At 47.2% G+C, this 15,831-nt stretch overlaps 1 long non-coding RNA gene across 2 annotated transcripts; it reads left to right on the forward strand.

Annotated features, from left to right (window-relative positions):
* Nucleotides 1-11,999: 11,999 nt before the first annotated feature.
* LOC123147205 (uncharacterized) lies at nt 12,000-15,592 on the forward strand. Of its 2 annotated transcripts, none has more exons than XR_006473114.1 (4): nt 12,000-12,494; nt 12,592-12,678; nt 12,812-12,860; nt 13,060-15,592. It is a non-coding gene; the product is annotated as an uncharacterized lncRNA (long non-coding RNA). The 2 variants fall into 2 exon arrangements; XR_006473113.1 differs by having other exon boundaries at nt 12,002-12,439.
* Nucleotides 15,593-15,831: the final 239 nt, after the last annotated feature.

Below are 15,831 nucleotides of genomic sequence, written 5' to 3' on the forward strand. Positions count from 1 at the left end.
TAATCGTCACGCCGGATACAGTAAAATTAAGTCTGGCCGGGCCAAACACAGCGGGCAAGACTCATTCAAGCTGCATCGCGATATAGCCCAGTACAGAGGCGCCGCACACCCCTTATGCTTCACAGACGAAGTGATGGATCATCAAATCCCAAAGGGTTTCAAACCCGTAAATATAGAATCATACGACAGCACAACAGATCCTGCGGTATGGATCGAGGATTTCCTCTTGCACATCCACATGGCCCGTAGTGATGACCTACACGCCATCAAATACCTCCCACTCAAACTCAAAGGACCAGCTCGGCATTGGCTCAACAGCTTGCCAGCGGAGTCCATTGGCTGTTGGGAAGATCTGGAAGCCGCATTCCTCGACAACTTTCAGGGCACTTATGTGCGACCACCAGATGCCGATGACTTGAGCCACATAATTCAGCAGCCAGAGGAATTGGCCAGGCAATTCTGGACACGGTTCCTAACAAAGAAAAATCAAATCGTCGACTGCCTGGATGTAGAGGCCCTAGCAGCTTTCAAGCACAACATCCGCGACGAGTGGCTAGCCCGGCACCTTGGTCAGGAAAAACCGAAATCTATGGCAGCCCTCACGACACTCATGACCCGCTTTTGTGCGGGAGAAGACAGCTGGCTGGCTCGCAGCAATAACATATCAAAGAACCATGGTACTTCGGATACCAAGGACGGCAATGGCAGGTCACGTCGCAACAAACATAAGCGCCGCATTAACAGTGACAATACCGAGGATACGACAGTTAATGCCGGATTCAAAGGCTCTAAACCCGGTCAGCGGTAAAAGCCGTTCAAAATAAGCACTCCGGGCCCGTCCAGTTTGGACCGTATACTCGACCGCTCGTGCCAAATACACAGCACCCCCGACAAGCCAGCCAACCACACCAACAGGGATTGTTGGGTGTTCAAGCAGGCCGACAAGCTAAATGCCGAAAACAAAGATAAGGGGTCACATAGCGATGACGAGGAGGAGCCCTGGCAGCCGAACACCGAAGGACAGAAGAGGTTCCCCCCACAAGTGCGGACGATGAACATGATATACGCAACCCACATCCCCAAGAGGGAGCGGAAGCGTGCGCTCAGGGACGTATATGCGTTGGAGCCAGTCGCCCCAAAGTTCAACCCATGGTCTTCATGTCCGATCACCTTCGATCGCAGAGACCACCCCACTAGTATCCGCCATGGCGGATTCGCCACATTGGTCCTCGACCCAATCATTGATGGATTCCACCTCACTCGAGTCCTAATGGACGGTGGCAGCAGCCTGAACCTGCTTTATCAGGACACAATGCGCAAAATGGGTATAGACCCCTCAAGGATCAAACCCACCAAAACAACCTTTAAAGGCGTTAACCCAGGTGTAGAGGCCCATTGCATAGGCTCAGTAACACTGGAAGTGGTCTTTGGATCTCCAGATAACTTCCGAAGCGAAGAGTTGATCTTCGACATAGTCCCGTTCCGCAGTGGCTATCATGCACTGCTAGGGCGAACCACATTTGCAAGATTCAATGCGGTACCGCATTACGCATATCTCAAGCTCAAGATTCTAGGACCTCGGGGGGTCATCACAGTCAATGGAAACACAGAGCGCTCTTTCCGCACGGAGGAGCACACTGCGGCCGTCGCAGCAGATGCACAAAGCAGCCTCTTAAGGCAATCCACTAGTTTGGCGACTAAGGACCCGGACACCTTCAAGCGCGCCCGGAGTAATCGGCAACAGGACCGCCTGGCATGTTCCAAGCTCGCATAGCAATGCGGCCCCCACCCCGGTCCTAGCCAAACGGCGAAATCCGTGCCACGCGTACATAATTACGCATCAAAAATACCATGGGCACAGACGGGGAGGGGGGGCACGACGGCGGCACGCTCCAAGTCGTGGCTTAAACCACACTAAGGGCTTCCCGCTTTGTTATTTTTCTCTTTCAGGACTTCAATCTCTAGAAACCCTGTCCGGCAGCGTGATTGCCGAACACATGATGCAGCATCCAAGGAGGTAGAAGGCTACGTCACACCACGGAACTCCCAGGTGGATTACGATAATGAGTGAAATATTTGTTTTAATACTATTCCTCAGCTTGCCCTTGGAAGGGACATGTCAAACAGTCCTACTTTCTGCTTATCGGACTACTTGTATCATTCTGCTTTAACGCACATTTTTGAATAAAAAATGCATAGCATTAAGACTATTATTGCATTCTTCTTATATATATATGTTCATTTACAACATCCAGCACCCGTACACTCCGGTATGGCCAATACGCTAGGGGCTTAAGCATACCCCATAATACGGCGTGAGAAGTCCGAACACTTTCAACAGTGCGGCACCCCGAACTTATAGCATTATATGCATCAACTCTGAATCATGTCTTGGGTCAATAGTTGGGTTTGCCCGGCTCCCATGTTTTGGTACCTTACGTTCCGCTATATTGGATAAGGTAGCACTGGGAGAACTACTGCGATTGTGCCCCGGTTCTGCCGGGTTAAGCACCTCAGTAGAGAAAGCTAAAACGGACTGTCATGATAAGGCGAGAGACTGGTCGCTGTTCGAGAGGTTTCGAGTCCCTAAAGGCTTATGCCGCTTAGAGCGAGGAGTCGGCCCTGTCTAGCTTAAGGCGTGTATCGTGCCCCGAATTCGGCTTTCCGGATACTAGGGGCTTTGCCGAAATTTAAAATTATAGAATTCTATGGCTAAGTGAGAGTGATAGCGCATTATAGTCCGATTGCCTTGTTCGTTGTGCTGAGCACCTCCCTCGAAGGACCCAACAATGGGAACAAGAGTGCTCAGGTTTATCCCGAACACCCGAACACTCGTCCATCTCTCAGATTTGATAAACAGCCGAACAGAAGGTAATATTTTAAATTCAAACAAGCGTTGCATAGCGCATACGAACAAGTTTTCATAAATACAGGATTACACAAGCGAGTTTACTCGAATATTATATCTTTCGTACACTCGTCCGCTATGAGACGAGCACCCTTGAGGATACCCTCATAGTACATCTCGGGGTGGCGATGCTCCTTGCCCTCCGGTGGCCCTTCCTTAATCAACTTCACGGCGTCTAGCTTGGCCCACTGCACCTTCACACGGGCGAAAGCCCGGCGTGCACCTTCGATGCAGACGGACCGCTTGATGACTTCCAGCCGTGGGCAGGCATCCACAAGCTGCCTCACCAGGACGAAGTAGCTGTTGGGAAGGGCGTCGCTAGGCCACATCCGGACTATAAAGCCCTTCATGGTCGGTTCGGCCGCCTTGTGCAGCTCGACCAGTTGCTTCAGCTGGTCGCTCAGAGGCATCGGGTGTTCGGTCCCAGTATACTGAGACCAGAACAGCTTCTCCGTTGAGCTTCCCTCCTCGGCCTGGTAAAACTGTGCGGCATCCGACACGCTGTGGGGCAAATCTGCGAATGCTCCTGGAGAGCTCCGGATTCAGGTAAGTAACAGGTAATTTACTTTCACATGCTTGCTTTGCATATAGAATGCCTTACCCGCCACTATCTTCTTCATTGCATCAATCTCCTGGAGGGCCTTTTGGGCTTCGGCCTTGGCACTCTTTGCGCTCTCGAGGGCTGCGGCAAGCTCGGACTCTCGCGTCTTCAAGTCAAGCTCCAATGCCTCGTGCTTCGTCACGAGAGCGTGGAGCTCTTGCTGCACCTCGCCCACCCGAGCCTCATGCCTTTCCCGCTCGGTGCGCTTGGTGGCCGCTTTGTTTTCGGCCTCGGATAGCGCTTGCTTCAGGGTCGCCACCTCGGTCGTGGCCCCTGGCAAATTTACGATAATCCCATCATTTTGCAATCACATTCTTTTTATACATATACATATACTAGGTACTACTTAGCTTTGTTCTCCTCGAGCTGCCTCTTGGCAAAGCCGAGCTCGTCCTTGGACCCTTTAAGGTACTGCTTCGGTGCGGCGACCTCCGCAGTCAGTGCGGCAGAGGCCAGCAGCGAAGCCTGCATACGCATATTGACATACTTATATTAGACTCCTGCAATATTGTTTGATCCTCTGTTCGGCTTTTCTTTGTGAACACCGAATAGAGCATCAGGGGCTACTGTCTATGCGGTAATATTTTTCCTATATTTCAAAAACTTACCTCAAAGCCTGTTAGAAGGCTGGCACAGGCTTCAGTCAGTCCGCTCTTGGCGGACTAAACCTTCTGGACCACCGCACACATAATAGTGCGGTGCTCTTCATCGATGGAAGTGCTGCGAAGCGTTCATAGCAGATTGTCCGGTGTCTCTAGATGGACAAAGGTCACCGGCACAGGCGTCTTGCCCCTCTTGGAAGGAGGCCGCCTGCCCGAGTCCGGAACCACTGGGGGTTCCGACGCGGTGTTTGGCTGAGGGCCAAACTCGGAGCCCTCGGGAGCCTTACTCCCTCTGCTCCTGGAGTCCAGAAGGTCACCTTGAGGCGCCTCCGGGACTGTCTCCCCTCGACGCGGTGCCTCTTGAGACAATACCTCGGCGTTGTCCGTAGGGCATGGGGAGGTGGCGGTCTGAAGTGGATCGCTATCCATATCCGACGAACCCAGGGAGCCGTCCGACGATACGTCGATACGGGCTCGTGGCGGTCTGCATGGTCATAATTCGGCGTTAGGAGAGGCAGTGCGTCAAAGGTATGCTATGAGTTATTCTGGCATCCAAATACTTACGACTTCTCTAGGGGCTTGGACCTGAGCAGCCACTCGTCTTCGCCTTCGGCGGCGGTGGTGGAATAGTCCGGAAGGAGAGTCCTTCCCTTCTTGGACCCTTCGCCCCCCGGTTGGGGCGGCCTTCCTTTTCTTGTCTCCCTCGACTGAAGGGGGAGTATCTTCATCTTCCTCCTCGTCTTCCGGGGAGGAGTGCGTCGCGGAGTTATCGGACGATGAGTCCAATAACACCTGGTGTTGGGAACTCTTTTGGGTTCCCTTGGCCTTCTTGGTCTTCTCCAGCACCTTGTAAGGAGCCGGAGTCAGCATCTCCGTTAGGAGAGCGTCCGCGGTGTCTTCGGGCAGAGGGGCCGGACAATTAATCTGCCTTGACGTATCCACCCAGTCCTGTCAAAGGCGTGGAGCTCAGACCCCGCACATGGTTAAGCTAGGGGAAATAAAATATCCTACCGGATGTATAGAACTCACCGAATGTGCTCGGAGCTTCGCGCTTAGTCCGCGGTCCTCGGTGAGGGAGGGAGGGACCTCGACACCCTTGAATAGCACCTTCTAGACGTCCTTATGTGTCATATCGAAGAGCTCGCTCACAGTCTGGTGCTAGGCCGGGTCGAACTCCCACAAGTTGAAGTCCCGTTGTTGGCACGGGAGGATTCGGCGGATGAGCATGACCTGGACTATGTTGACAAGCTTGAGCTTCTTGCCTGCCATATTCCGGATACATTTCTGGAGTCCGTCCAGCTCCACCGATGGACCCCAGGACAGGCCCTTCTCTTTCTAGGAAGTGAGCCACGTGGGGATTCCGGATCGAAACTTGGGGGCGGCCACCCATTTGGCGTCGCGCGGCTCGGTGATGTAGAACCACGCCGATTGCCACCCCTTTATGGTCTCCACGAAGGAGCCTTCAAGCCATATAACATTGGGCATCTTGCCCACCATGGCTCCGCCGCATTCTGCTTGTTGGCCGCCCACCACCTTCGGCTTGATATTAAAGGTCTTTAGCCACAGGCCGAAGTGGGGCCGGATGCAGAGGAAAGCCTCACACACGACGATGAACGCCGAAATGTTGAGGATGAAGTTTGTGGCCAGATCATGGAAGTCCAGCCCGTAGTAGAACATGAGACCACGGATGAATGGATGGAGGGGAAACCCCAGTCCGCGGAGGAAGTGGTGGAGGAAGACTACCCTCTCGTGAGGTTCAGGGGTAGGAACGATCTGCCCCACAGCGGGCAGCCGGTGCGCGATGTTCGCGGCCAAGTATCCGGCCCCGCGCATCTTCTTGATGTGTCCCTCCGTAACGGAGGAAGCCATCCATTTGCCTCCTGCTCCGGACATGATTGGAGAAGATTGAGGGGAAGGATGTAGGCTTGGGAGTTGGAGCTCAAGTGCGCAAGAGAGGATGAGCAAGGAGGAAGAAGGCGTGGGTAGAAAAAGGTTAAACCTTGTCCCTTTATAAGGGCGGCAGAAACTATGCGCCCCCACTAGCCTGGTGAAACTCGCTTATCCCCCAAGCGCCGTAATCGATGGCGCGGTTGGGTTACCCACGCCCGTATTGATGATAATCCCGTAATAAGGGGGACATGATCTCTGCTTTGACAAGACGTGTCAAAAAACTGCCTCACGTTATGTGCGGGGCTAGTTAAAGGAAACGGTTCGAATAATCACCGGGCCATGGCATAATGTCGTGTTGCCAAAATAAGTCAGCAAATTAGATTTGTAGAAATATTATTCTCTCTACGGTGGTATCTGGAACTTATTTTGCAGGGTCGGACACTATCCTTGAATTCAAATTCTTCCGTGGTGTATTCGGAGGAGGAACCCGCCTTGCAATGCCGAAGACAATACTGCGCGCCGGACTTATCGTCATTGAAGCCTGTTTCAGGGGCTACTGAGGGAGTCTTGGATTAGGGGGTCTCTGGACAGCCGGACTATATCCTTTGGCCGGACTGTTGGACTATGAAGATACAAGATTAAAGACTTCGTCTCGTGTCCGGATGGGACTCTACTTGGCGTAGAAGGCAAGCTAGGCAGTATGGATATGGATATCTCCTCCTTTGTAACCGACCTTGTGTAACCCTAGCCCTTTTCCGGTGTCTATATAAACCGGAGGGTTTTAGTCCGTAGGACAACATACAATCATACCATAGGCTAGCTTCTAGGGTTTAGCCTCTCCGATATCATGTTAGATCAACTCTTGTAATACTCATATCATCAAGAATAAATCAAGCAGGACGTAGGGTTTTACCTCCATCAAGAGGGCCCGAACCTGGGTAAAACATCATGTTCCCTGCCTCCTATTACCATCCGCCTTAGACGCACAGTTCGGGACCCCCTACCCGAGATCCGCCGGTTTTGACACCGACAAGACCCCTCACGGGAAGATCCCTTTGTGGATTCAAGACCTCCTCACAGAGAAGAACCGGTAACCTCTTGTATCGTCCTTTGTTGACTTTGGATCGTGTATCTCCCTTTGTGTTCATGGATCTAGCGCATGTGTGATCATACTTGTTGGTTTGAGTGTTCTCTTGTGTTCCCCTTGTGATTTTCTCTCCGTTCTTCCCCGTGTTCTTCGTGTTCTTCGCGGGATCCGCTCTTTCATGAAAAATCGGCCATCTAGGGTTCCACCCTACATCAATCTCCCTCCCACCAATTTTTTCTCTCCCTCCAAAAACCAAGACCGGTTTTAATTCATGCATCACCAGAACCACATGTCTCATGCCCAGAAAAACCAAACCGACACTTTCATCCTTCCATCGATCCCACCCTTCCATATATCACACCAATCCTTCCATTCCCTTCCATATACAACACCAATCAAATCATCTCTAGGAGTCCGCAAGTCGTTTCCTTCGTTAGTCCCGACAAACGATCGATCGAACACCCTCACCATCGATCCCCACCGATTTGTATCCATCCTAAGCCACCTATTTTTACCATCATCCGATTTTCATTATCTCATGTACCTAAATCATGATGGAATCAGAACTTTCCTAAAATACATCACAAATCATCACCGATCCTCTTGCGTGACTCCAAAAACCAAGACCGGTTTTAATTCATGCATCACCTGAACCACACGTCTCATGCCCAGAAAAACCAAACCAACCCTTTCATCCATCCATCGATCCCACCCTTCCATATATCACACCAATCCTTCCATTCCCTTCCATATACGACACCAATCAAATCATCTCTAGGAGTCCGTAAGTCGTTTCCTTCGTTAGTCCTGGCAAATGATCGATCGAACAACCTCACCATTGATCCCCACTGATTTGTATCCATCCTAAGCCATCGATTTTTACCATCCTCTGATTTTCATTATCTCATGTACCTAAATCACGATGGAATCAGAACTTTCCTAAAATACATCACAAATCACCACCGATCCTCTTGCGTGACTCCCGTTCCGAACCCGTCTCTTTTCCTCCCCACCCAGCTTGGCCTCGCAAACCTAGCCGCCAGGCAGAAGTGTTTCTGCATCGTGTCATATCGCTCGACTACGTCGTGGACTACCACCAAAAACAACCATGCATCTTCAACCTGACTGTCGCTTCTCCCACCACCAGCCATGGCGATCGCGACGCACATTCTCCAATGCCTGCCTGACAACGTCACGCCGACGCTCGCTAGCTTGTTGTGTGCCGCCACCGCCCCAGCTGCCGCATCTGCCAAGGTCGCCAGACGCATCATGCGCGTGATTGCCATTAACTTGCACGACGGGCGCCGTGAGGTGATCACATCAGCCTGTCCTGCCGGGCGCTAGCTCCTCCGCGTGCTAGCAAACCACGTAGCTGGTTGAGAGCAGTGCCGTGCGCTGAGCCAAGCCTAGGGATAGAGCAGGGGCTCCAGACCGCCAGACACGCCTGACGCTTCCAACCCCACATGCAGGTTGCGGCCGCTGCCCCGACCTCCATATTCAATGAGGAGAATCCCTATAATATGAATACATCTTGCCAATCCCTTCTTATACTATTTTTATCTTAGTCGGGCAGCCACATATGAAACAGTAACCACAGTGACCGTTGTCTTGCATATCTACTTGTGTACACTTCAATTACTTGTAGCCTGTGGGATCTATGATGCAAGGGAACGAACATGCCATAAGGCACAGGTGAGTCCCCTCTTTGTATTACTATACTTATTCTTGATCCTTTTCGCATGAGAGTATCATGCATGTTTGTACTACTAATCTACTACATGTTATCTATTTGTAGCATGTTTGACATTTGCTGTCCTTTTGCAGACCAGTTTTCTGTGTATCTATCCAAACTGCTATGGAAAGTAGATGAATAAAAGGTAATAATGTTTTTAAAGTTTAGGGAATTGGTGTGCTATTATGAAGTTGCATTCGAGAATTGGATGTGCAAGTGGACTGGTATGGCAGCCTTGATACTCCATATAGTCTATTTCTTTTACAAAACATGAACAATATTATAGATTATATATATTTTGATCTGTTCGGTAGTTACAGATCATTGTTGGGATAGAACTGCAAAGGAATGGGTAAACATCCTGTTATTAATCCGTCAAAGATTTGAAATTGTAGCTCAATAATCTAAACTGAACTAAGTTTCATTTCAGTCAGCTATATCTCGTTTCTTTGTATGCCGAAATCTCCATGGTACACGCTCGCTACGGCCCAAATTTGTCATGCCATGCTGCTATATGCCAGCTCTCGGCGTCTCGTTGTGTTTGGTTTTCTTCCAATTTTATGTTATGCAGTAGTAGGGAAGCTGGGACAGTGACAACGCACAGACGCTACCAACATGCACACCTAAATGCGCTGGGCAGCGAGCAACCTCCCTCATGTCGTTGTGGCACGCTCACTTGATGAGCCACATTGGCCCTGGTGGGTTTGCGGAGCCCGTTAGTGTGGAGTGTGTCCCCGAGGGATAGGGTGTTCCTGGAGGTGCTATGGAAGCGTACGCGCGAGATAGGGTGGATGACCGGTGAGGGCGCCTACCGTGTCTGAGTTTTGGGGAGTGTGACTGAGCTCCCGGCTGACGGCTACTTCCCGGACACCATGGGCACCAATGAAGGGGAGGAATACAACCACGTTTCCAACTATCTTGACAACTTGAGTGTGTTCACCTGCGCCCATTCGTGACAATTGCCCAAGATGTCCTCTCAAACCTGGTACATATGATCAGCCGGTGGATATCCAGTACAGAAATGTTTGCCGTGTGTTGAAGTAGCATACCACAAAGAGTGCACAAGTGCATAAGAGGGCCTGTATTGGTATCCAAAGAGTGAAATCCAATTCGAATCGCCCAATAATTCGGTGTTTCGAACAGCTTCATTGTTTGTGCTCCTCCTCCCATTGCCGGCTGCTTTTACAATGGTTTTTTGGTAGCCCATCAGTATATACTTGTATACAGATTTTGTTTAACATAGTATGGTTTTGTTCCTTTGATTTGAGATGAGATTAAATAAGGAAGATGTCTGTAATTGGAGCAAAAATGTTATAATCTATCTTTCTCTTATTTTCGTAACACTTGATGATTCGTATGTGGTACTAAGTTAACATGGCCCAGAATTATTGTTTTTTTCTGCCTGGATGGTCCATTTTTACTGCCATGACATATTTTTCTTCCATGGGAAACATATTTCATTGCCATGGTAGTGTTTATTTTTTGCCGCGACAACCCATTTTTACTGTTATCTTTTTAACGGTGCATCTCCGTTGCAACACATGGGCAATTTCCTAGATTCTAGATTCAGTTCAGCTCCATTCATGTGGCAATCACTGACAGCCCGCCAGATTTAGAATCATAATGGAATGTGAATCCAAGAAAGGAAAACTTTGTAGATCAGAAAAGAAGATGGAGGGCCATTCGTAGATGCTCCCATCCTTGACCCAAAATTGTCCAAACATTCTACATTCCTAATGCCATCCTAATTAATTGCATAAAAATAACAGCCAATACATTTCACATAAGTTGCTAACAGGGATGTTCTCTCAAATGAATAAGACAAACATTAAGAAAAAAATCATGGACCATAAGTGAGATCGAAGGCCACAAGTCTTGGTGCACTCAAGAACCTCCCAGATGCCTCAGTACCAAGTGATTGTAACATTGATGTTGATCTCACATGCGTGGTGCTAACACAAGAAATTTTCTTGTTAGACCATACAAAATGGATGACGATCTACACTGGCAGACTATGATTTTGCAAGAGATTGGACGGTTGGAGGCCATGGCATGGCACTATGAGTCTTTTTATGCAAGTGCGAAAGACCTCTACTGTTAAAGGAGATTTTATATCTTGGAACATAGATTTGTCCCCTGCAGTCACTAATGCAAGAACCATTTGAAAACCAAGCGCCAAATCAATTCGAGAACAGAGCCTTTAATGCGATTAATTTCCAAACGATTATTTGGGCGTGTGGTTAATTAGATTCATTTGAATAGGGAATTTTCACGCTGAATCAATTTGAAAACCAAACCATTAATGCAATTAATTAGCCAGATTGTTAATTAGGCATGCAATTAATTAGGTCCATTTAATTAGGAAAATTTTCGAGCAAACTCATAATAAAAAGGGAACGCTGCTTCGTGGCTTGCCAACCCAATAATTGAGGATGGGGTAATAATTTAACCGATCTTTGATTTTTTTTTCACTACCCAATTATGTCAACCAATTTGTCTATGTTCGACGGAATTAAGTTTTTCATCTAAATAATCAACATATCGAGGAACAACAAGGGTTTCTACTGTAGGGCATCTACGCCGCCACCCCTTCTCCCTATACTCTGTGGTCGGCTCTAACAACGCTATGTTGATTGCTCAATCACCACACACACAAAGGTGACTCCCCATGACGACTATGCATGACTTTTCGGTTGGCTGCATCAATGGCCATGCTAGGTCCCGTGATTGCACTTATCATATGTCCATAAGGCGACAGCATGACACACTAGCCACCCCATTCGATGTTGTCTTGCGATAGAGCCGAGACCTGGATGGTTGGGTCGGACGACAACTGTCTTGGACTCCGTCTAAAACCATACCTCACCTTTCATCTCACCACCCATCTCCGGGTAGCAGTTAGTAGCCAGCAACGTTGCCCCGACATAGTTGACACCAACGTGGCGGAGGGTAATTGATCATGTCACTACTTTTTGAGATTTTTTTTGAAATTTACTTTTGAGATATTGTTTCAACCCGTAGCAATGCACAGGTATTTAGCTAGTATATAGTAAAACCCAATTTTCACCTCACGATTATTTTGGCTGGCCAATGACGTGTGGGCTCGCGCCAAGCAGTCATTTTTGCTGGGCAATGACGTGTGGGCTCGCGCCAAGCAGTCATTGGCTGGGTTGCCCGTTGTCGCGTGCCCAATCCGCTCCGCGCGCTCGCACCCAATCCCATCGTCTCCTCCTGTCATCCCGTTCCTTGCTCCACACCAGCCGCCACACAACCCTAGCTCCTTTCCCTTCGATCCCCACAGCCCCTCCCTCCTCCTCGTTCCTCGCCATTGCCTCCATTGTAGGATCCTCTGCATGGCCTGCTACTCCCCCTCCACCACCGTAGCTGCACACAGACGGCGGATCCGTGCCGGAGAAGAGCAGCTCTAGTCACGGTGGGGTGTAGCTGCGAGGAAGACGAAGGAGGTCCGTCGCCCGGCTTTGCGTCCTCGCTGCATCCTTGTTGCTGCTCCTCCTCTCTCCCTCCGTGCCTATCAGCGCAGCAGCCGAGGACAAGGGGAAGGAGCAGCCCAGCCCTGCTCCATCTCTCTTTTCTCCATCCACGAGGATTGGAGGAGAAGGTGAGGGAAGCCACCATGGCCGGCGGCGGCGCTCCACAGGGACGCCCGCCTCCAGGTCCCTGTCCTTTCTCCCGTCCCTCTTCTGATTTAGTGTGTGTTCTTTTTTTCTCTTGGCCCGATCTACTCACACGTTTTGGGGTTTCATGTTGTAGGGATCAAATCTGGTGCGAGAGGTGTGTTATTATCCGTAGGCGTGCAATCTTGGCTACGATCTATGCTGGTGATTTGGTTGACAACTGGTAAATCTACGAATCGTTCAAAAATGTTGAACTTGTTATCCTACTGTGTGACATGTTTTGATTATGCTTTTAAGCACTACGCTTTGCTGATTTAGTGCCATTTATCTGGTGCATGAAAATGTCGATGTTAAAGCATTTGGTTTCTCTCTGTTCAACTGAAGATGGCTTCAGATATGACTAAGGTTTGAATATTCATGTGTTATTTTCTGCATGTTGTAGTTTCTTGTTCTTCTATAAACTGGAAGGCCAATATAGATTTCTCAATGTATCATTTTGGGACTGTTTGACTGCTGAACAATGTTGCCATGCTGATCATTTCTCATGTCTTTGCAATTTTTGGTCTTTGTTTTGATTTCGTTGTGTGGCTGTGCTTCGATCAAGGTGAGTTGAGTTGCGGCTTGGTTGGAGATGTTGATGCTGTTCAAGACGCCCGCTGGATCCACCCTTTTCAAGGTTCTGAATGAGGGCAAGCTCGACAAGGTCAAGGTGAGTGCTCGCCGCCACCTCAGCTCGTGGTTTGGTTTGGATTACTCGAGTTTTTTCTTTCGACGACAAAATAATTTCTCTTTTCGAAACACTTAGTAGCTGATCTATCTATCACATTACAAGAGAGTAAGTCAGAAGAAGCCCTTTCTTTGAATGAGCAAGAATCCATGGAGTGCTCATGATCTATGTGTCCCTTTTCCAAATGTTAGAAATGTTATCTTAGCTTAGTTATCGCATAGAAGTTGGCTTGGGATACTAGGCTCATTTGATGTTTGCATGACTTCCCAACCGCAAGGAACACTCCACAAAGAAACTCACTTAAGCAGGCTGATAGATGATACATTGTCTTGAGCCTATTTGCTCAAAATAATGAGAGGCTGAATGATTCAGTTAGATACATGTTGAACCATCTTTCTCACCTCAGCATTTCTTTACACTTGATTACTAATTCGTCAAGGAGTTTTTGTACCTTGACACCTATTTTCCCAAACTGTATGTACCCACCGCTTGCAAAAGAAACCAATTTAAACCCTTTTCGAAAAATTTGTACTGTCGTAAGGTTGAAAAAAATACATGTTATCCTGTAAGCACTTGAATTGGAAGGCAAAATGAAAGATAATTAAGTAGTGGATAATCTTACCTAGACATTTGTTGCATTTATCTATTCTTAAAAAATGATGATAAAATTAAATGGTCAGTGTTGGAACTGATTATCGGTACTTGCTATCTAAAAGCAGTACACACACATTGCAGCTATGAAAAACCGACATTTTATACACCTTATGTAAAAAAGACAAAAGAAATGTCTCATGAAAAGCCTTTTTTAATACTAAATTCTATCTTTTTGGCATGTGACACAAAAGTTGCCAGTTTTCCATGAAATGAAGTTTGTATGCACATAGAATGTTGAGATGTACATGAGAATCATTTTGTCTGAATTTTATGACATTTCAAAATATATTTAAAACACATTTTAAAATCCAGGAGCATATGCTCCCATGTGTCAAAACACCACTCTACACCTATTTCCTTCCTTTTTCTTTTTCTTTTTTTGAACAGAGTACAATCGGAGTCATTCAAATACATGAGCATACACTCATTCATATGAACACACACTCGCACACCCTACCCCTATGAGTATCTTTGAGAGACTGAGTTGGCACATCATTTTGAGATTGACGAAGTCGCCACAAACGTCTTTGTTCGACGGGAATGTCTCATCCCACTGAATATATATCGCTGGAAGGCCTGGAGTAAATTCAGAAAAATGCAAGCACCAATATCAAGTCTGAGATTTGAACTCTGGTGGACAGGGGATACCGCCCTACCCTTATGAGCATCTTCGAGAGACTAAGCTAGCACATCATTTTGAGATTGATGAAGTCGCCACAAACGTCTTTGTTCGACGGGAATGTCTCCTCCCACTAAACATATATCGCTTGAAGGATGTCTAAGTTTGAGATTTGAACCCTGGTGGACAGGGGATACCACTATCTCATAACCATCCAACCATAGGTTGGTTTGCATGTCTTTAATGCATGATAGAACATCCAACAACACAACAATATAAGAAAAACCTTTGGCACCATTGCCATATATTATAGGTTAAAAATCCTATGCCATGCTAACCATCATGTGCAAAGTTATTTAAAAGAATCATATTAATTCAAATAACAAGGCCATTGTACCAAGATAACCCAAGTGCATTCTTAAGTTAAGCAAAATACTTGCATTTAATTCTTTCTTTTCCATTTGGCACAACAGGAGTTTGTATGTTTGGAAAGCAATATCTTAATAAATTATGGGTTTGATCTCCAAATGTGCTTGAACATAATCAAGTCAAGGAAGATGTCACGTCACCCACAAAAAAAACGAAGATGTTGCGTCGCATCTTCGTGGAATGTAAAGTTGTCTGTCATGTACGTACCTTGCTCATTTGGACAAATATGTTCTCTTTTAAACTCAGATTTCTCAATGTAGTAGCCATATTTTCAACTAAAAAAATGCTTCCTTAACTGGTCTACACATATTATACACATATATTTTTTCCAAACTCGGGTTCTTTAGCGAGATAAACATATCAAATATGTCATTGCAAAATGAAACTATTTTCATCGACAACATGGCTTTAGCGGGTCTCTGCGTCATTTGGTGCAACATGTCCACTAGTATACAAATTGATCAGGTCGTCCTAATTTTTCAGAATTTTTGGAGTTACGGAAGTATTCGAAATAGTTAGATTTCTACACACTATTCTGTTTTGACAGATTCTGTTTTCTTTGTGTTGTGTGTTTATTTTGATGGCTCTATGGTTTTCTTTGATGGGGTTTTGCCATAGAAAAATTGGAATACAGTAGATATAATGCAAGAACAAAAATATGAATTGGTTTGATACATCACTTATAGTAGTGATTTATTATTCTTATACTAACAGATCTCACGAAGGTTTTGTTAAGTTTTGTGTGATTGAAGTTTTCAAGTTTTGGGTTATCTTACAATGGATGAAGGAATAAGGAGTAGAAGAGCCTAAGCTTGGGGATGCCCCGGCACCCCAAACTATTATCCAAAAATGAGAAATGAACTAATCTTGGGGATGCCCCCGAGTGGCATCCCCTCTTTCTTCTAACGACCATCGGTATATTACTCGAAGCGATATTTTTATTCGTC

Source organism: Triticum aestivum, chromosome 7A (assembly GCF_018294505.1).
Source record: "Triticum aestivum cultivar Chinese Spring chromosome 7A, IWGSC CS RefSeq v2.1, whole genome shotgun sequence".
Classification (NCBI taxonomy): domain Eukaryota; kingdom Viridiplantae; phylum Streptophyta; class Magnoliopsida; order Poales; family Poaceae; genus Triticum; species Triticum aestivum.